The 5,688-nt window shown below is 33.0% G+C and overlaps 1 long non-coding RNA gene across 7 annotated transcripts; it reads right to left on the bottom strand.

The window, feature by feature from the left end:
• Positions 1-779: 779 nt before the first annotated feature.
• Positions 780-5,372, bottom strand: LOC146914574 (uncharacterized). Of its 7 annotated transcripts, none has more exons than XR_015014298.1 (5): positions 3,016-5,372; positions 2,839-2,914; positions 2,188-2,241; positions 1,489-1,592; positions 780-1,240 (listed from the first exon to the last, which is right to left on the bottom strand). It is a non-coding gene; the product is annotated as an uncharacterized LOC146914574 (long non-coding RNA). The 7 variants fall into 7 exon arrangements; XR_015014296.1 differs by having other exon boundaries at positions 2,839-4,298; positions 5,183-5,372; XR_015014299.1 differs by lacking the exon at positions 2,188-2,241 and having other exon boundaries at positions 3,016-4,298; positions 5,183-5,372.
• Between the last annotated feature and the right edge of the window lie 316 nt (positions 5,373-5,688).

Below are 5,688 nucleotides of genomic sequence, written 5' to 3'. Positions count from 1 at the left end.
AAGATTTTGAAAAAGGGATCAGAAAGATTCCGGTACGGTGGCGCCACCTGCGAGCCACCGTACCGGAGCTTTCTCCGGTCATCTTCTCCGACGGAAATGTTTAGAGAGAAGTGATAGCTTCTCTCACAAGGTTTTGTTTTAGAGAGAGAAAGAAGAGGAAAAATGAATTGGACCGGTAGCTTCAGGTTTTTATAGACGACTAAACCGGACCGGTTTAATACCGGTCCATCCCTGTGCACTCTCCACCGTTGGATTTAGGTTTGATCCATTTGGATCAATCCAACGGTCCCTGAAGCTCCCTGTTGGATCCTGGATCTTGTTAGTTTGGGCTTGGGCCTCTTTCTGCACAGATCTTTTTTTCTTGTAGTTTTCTTGCTATTCACACATTGTTTCTTGCTTTTTACACCACTGCTTTGCCTAAAAAATTTTGTAAAAATTCCTAAAACACTAGTGCAGAAAACACTTTTTAAATCAGGTGAATATGACTTTTTAAATCGGGTGAACATCCGATTTATAGGTGGCCGATTTAAAAAGTGGATTTGATTTTAAGTCAGCCCCCTTTACCCGATTTAAAATCGTTTAATTTAAATCGGTTGAACCCATCTAAAATGTTTTAATTTACATCGGATGAACCCATTTAAAAAAGGTTAACAAGAGTCAAAAATATGATAGTTTAAATCGGTTCACCCCATTTAAAATCTATCTGTTTTAATTTTTTTAAAACACAATTATAGTACTGAATTTAATATAATAATAAAAAATTTCATGAACATAGCCACTAATATGAAATATCATATAATCAAATTTCATATCAAACCTGTCATTGTTACAATATCAAACAAATCCAAAGTTACAATATATAAAACCAAACAAAAGCTAAACATTGTTTCAAAGCATAGTTACTGACATAGAGGTTCTAGTAAAAGAAAGACCTAAACTATCCCTATACAAGATTTGGGGAAGAAAGGAAGGAGGTGAAGACCACCAATGAGAAGAGTGCATGGCAAGACCTTGGCCATTCTTAGCCAAATACATTCAATATAAAGATACTAAAACATGCTATCCAATTTGAAGCCTTGACATACTCGACATAAAATTGAATGTTTCATTCTCCTTAATCATTGTTTCTGCAGTGTATCAGATCGTATTTTTTTGTACTTTCTACAATCTCATAGTAGAAATTCAATGCGATGTTCACCTGTGTTTCATCAACAAGCTCTCTTGCATGTTTCCGATTAATCTAGATACCAATAAATGGAGATAAAAAATTAATATCATGGAAATATTAAATGAAATGAATGAATATTATGGAGTGTCAAGTCAATCCAAACAACCCATCAATAATTCTAATGAACATATAAACAAATTGGCTATAAATAACAGAGAAATTGAAAGCAGAAAATACCATAGCTAATATTGCATTCATTACTTGTCTATTCAATTCATTATATACCTGAGATAAATAAAATAAAGTAGACCCGGACTTACTTCTGATTCAAAAGTTAAAACATCTCCCTGTTAAGTAAACCGCTCCTTTGTTCTGCAAGTTATCAAGATAATCCAGGGTCTCTAGTCCCTCTATCCGAACTTCACTGAAATCATGGAAATAAACTAGTTAGGCGCGCTATCTAAACATGCATTAATACCACATCAAATTTTTAGAAAGTAAAGCTCAAAAGAACAAGAAATATATGGGGATAGATAAAACCAAGAAACATATGTAGGTAGGTACCACTGTTTTTAACTTTACCAACTGAGTTGGGAAATAAAACTAAACTTAAATATTTCACCAAGTACCGAACACATGACTAAATTTAACTGAACAAAATAACCGAATTTGCAAGCTACAAATTTCATTCAACAAATTACAGAAGCATATTGATTCAACATCACAGCACACTACAAAAATTTGCTTTTCTGCACTCTGCACCATCATGTACAACAGTTTATTTACACCTAGTCTAATTACTTCAAATCAATTAAAGAATTAATGCTATTACATAATTTTGGCACAACTTCATAAATCCAAGAATTGAACTACGTTTCATTCAAATAAACATAGTTTATTATATACTATCCTTAGCAACCTTACATATCATTAAAAGAAACATAGTTTAACACCAGCCCCAACAAAATTACATAAAATTCAAGTATGAAAAAAAAAAGCAATTAGTCAGCATCACTTACGGCTAGAGTTGTCACATACTACAACGCTTGCACAAGAAGAGCAACACAACGAGCCTACACATACCGAAAAATGAGCAACCAATACCAAAACAGAACCTAACAAACAACACTAGGGCTCCCATCAGATAAACCACTACATGATCTATAACTCTATTAAAAAAATATGTCGTTGACACAAGACTGACAAATTGCAGCAGAACAATTATCAATTCATCTTCATCAAAGCCTTGAGACACTCACAACAAATTAACACCATACTCTACTCAAAAACTCGAATGTGTAGATAACTACTAGCCGTAAGTAATTTGTCACAAGACTGACAAATTGCAGCAGAACAACTATCAATTCATCTTCATCAAAGCCTTGAGACACTCACAACAAATTAACACCGTACTCTACTCAAAAACTCGAATATGTAGATAACTACTAGCCGTAACTAATTTACCCCACACTACAACCCAAAACTGACCTGATGCACATGACAGTCTACACCACCAAAAACAAGTAACCTTGAACCACAAAAAACAACATTTTCAAATTTGGAAAAAAAAAATTCTGATACTACAACAGATTCGTTCCTTACTAGTTAACAAATAACACCGTAAGGAGTCAAAATTAAATAAAAAATCTAACTATGTATGTTTTGTTTACCTTAATCAAATAACATTATATGAATGTTGTGCTTATAGTTCATATATAGACGTGACTCGTCAACAGTGAACTTCACCTGTAAACAAGCACACAAATCTCAATTCAGATTATGAATGCTCAATGAAAGTAAAAAACAAAACAAAACAAAAATGCATAGAGTATTGTGCACCAACTTACCATTTTGACTAGTCTTTATAGTCCACAAAAAGGAGTTTGTTAGTAATGAAACATCAAAACATTATAAAGCTACTAAAAAAGGAGTATATTAGCACTGAAATAAATTAAAAAGAAGTATGCTTTAATATCACAACTATGGGTGCCTTTGGCTTTGGTGCCATTGGTGCCTTTGTTCCCATCCCTCTCTCTTAACCATTCATTATTTCTCATCTAGTTTGGCTGGTATATTTAATAAACACTTGTTACCTATGAAGCATGGGCATAGATGCAAGGCACACAATCATTGGAAAGGTCCCACAACAAGCTGAGTTAGCGAATGTATCAGCGCAAAGGAGAATCAAAGTTGTTAAGGATCCAGAAAATGTGGGAGTAAGACGCAGCCAGAAGATCAAATATCCTAACAGTATGCTAAAGGGATATAAATACTAGCTAATTGGAATAAGTGGTGTGTGATTGATATAGTGTTATTTTCTTCTCTTCTTTCTGGACCCACGGGTTGGGTACTTCTCCTGTGAGAGAAGCTTCTTATTTTTTCTTACTTGCTACAATCAACAATTAATCACTTAATTTTCATGAATATTGTACTGGGAGTAAAATCCTCCATTTGAATCATAGAGAATACAATGGTTATTTTGTCCTTCAATTTTATTCATTACAATAGACACCGACACCGAACAAGACAATGACATACACACCGCTAATAATTTAAGAGAAAACAAAATTGAATGTAATCATGTTTGTAAATATCGGACACTTGCATTAACATATGTCGAACACTGAACACGCATACAAATAGAAGTACTAGTATAAATTACTATCATCTTTTTTATTTATATTTCCGATGTTTGTAGCGAAAATCAAAACCAACATGCTATTAATTGATGCCAAAGGCACACATAATATCAGAATAAACTCATCGCCATCATCATCACTAATAATCAGATGCGCCTACCACCGTCCATTTTCAGACACGGTCATTTGAGAAACCTATAAAAATTAGTAGCAATTGTGCCATTATCTGTTCTTTGACAGCATTAACAGGCATATGTATGCACGTAAACTACTAAAGCTAGAATTGAGTTTGTATTCTAGACATACGAGGGAGAAAACAAAATTGGTGCAGAATGTCTTACTCTGTACATCATAAACTTGTACAATATAATAACACCATAAATTCAATCTTCAACTAATCCACCAGTTTCTGCAGGTACTCCACTCTAAATCTGTGATTGACTATTCCTATGAGGCATCAACTCCTCCCCAACAACAGTGCGAACCATCAACTGAGAATTCAGAAATATTAGAAGAATAAATGACATTAAATGACAAAAATTAGCTAGAAGTTTCACAATTTCTTTTAGCCAAAGTTTACAGTGTACAAAACAAAAACATAAATATTATTTGACAAAGGAGCTCCCTTGAATGTTTTGCTTCTAGTTGAAAATCATGTAAAAGAAACTTAAAGGAAGAAAAGTTCATACTGAAGTTCAATAGAATTATAAATACCAGCTATTTTTACAGCTCACTCCATAACAATTGTTCTGAATAGTAAAAGATATGGCTATTCTGCATCTCTCAAAAACACTAACAGTCGCAAATAGTCACTCGATTGAAAAAGTATAACAACTCCACTTTTAAGATTCAAATAGAAGAACAATTTAGTAACTAAGTTCTAACTAAGTTCTAAGATACTAGTTTACACACAAAAGAACTCACGGATTCACCCTAAAGTTAAAAGACATTAATTTACATAAAGCTAAATAGCTCATTAAAGTTAAAAAAAAAAAAAAAACTATTCAGATTTACGCATGTTACCATAATCTACTCATCTCAGTTTATAATTAATAAAAAAGTGCTCTATTATCACTTAAAATGTCAAAACACGAGTATCCCTAAATCACATAACACAACAATAACAATTCTGAAAAGCAAAAAATTCAACATAGCTACATCAATTTAAACATAAAATCCCTTTATGGCTACAAATATCAAATCCCAGAGAAGGAAAATCTAATAAACACAAAAAGTTCTAAAAAGTTAAAAATATAGCACAAATCTACAACAAATCGAATTGGGAAAAAGCATGAAGAAAGAGAGCAATTACAAATATAGCACAGATCTAAAACAAATCGAATTGGGAAAAAGCATGAAGAAATAGAGCAATTACAGATCTGAAAAGAATTCACCACCACAGCAAAACCCTAGAGTTGCGTGACTCTTTCAGTGAGCATACGAAGGAGGAGGAAGATGGGAGGATGAGAACTCGCACTGTTCAGAAGGATTTCCATGAGGGTGTCGCGAGGGTGAAAGGGTCTCGCGAGAGTGAAAGGGTTCTGCTGAGAAATTTTGTGAGAGACAGACTGAGAAATTTGGGATTTAGTTTGATATATGTTCCTTTTACTTTTATTTTTATTTTAATATAAAATAGTTTCTAAATGGGGTTAACCCATTTAATATGTATTGCAGTTAAAATCATTCTCCTGGTTGTAGTTTTTAAGTCTAGTGGATACTATCCCATTTAAAATCTCTGAGTTAATAACTATTTTTTGTACTAGTGAAAAATTTCTACGTGTTCTTGACAATTTTCTTGACATTTTTGTGATATTGTTACATGTTAAAACTTGATGGAAAATATGTGTGGTATTTTTTGTTAATTGTTTACTATTTTTTTTA

Source organism: Medicago sativa, chromosome 6 (assembly GCF_051527215.1).
Source record: "Medicago sativa cultivar Bolivia chromosome 6, Bolivia_mono, whole genome shotgun sequence".
Classification (NCBI taxonomy): domain Eukaryota; kingdom Viridiplantae; phylum Streptophyta; class Magnoliopsida; order Fabales; family Fabaceae; genus Medicago; species Medicago sativa.
The sequence above is the reverse complement of the archived record's forward strand: the minus strand, read 5'-3'. Positions and strand labels throughout refer to the sequence as shown.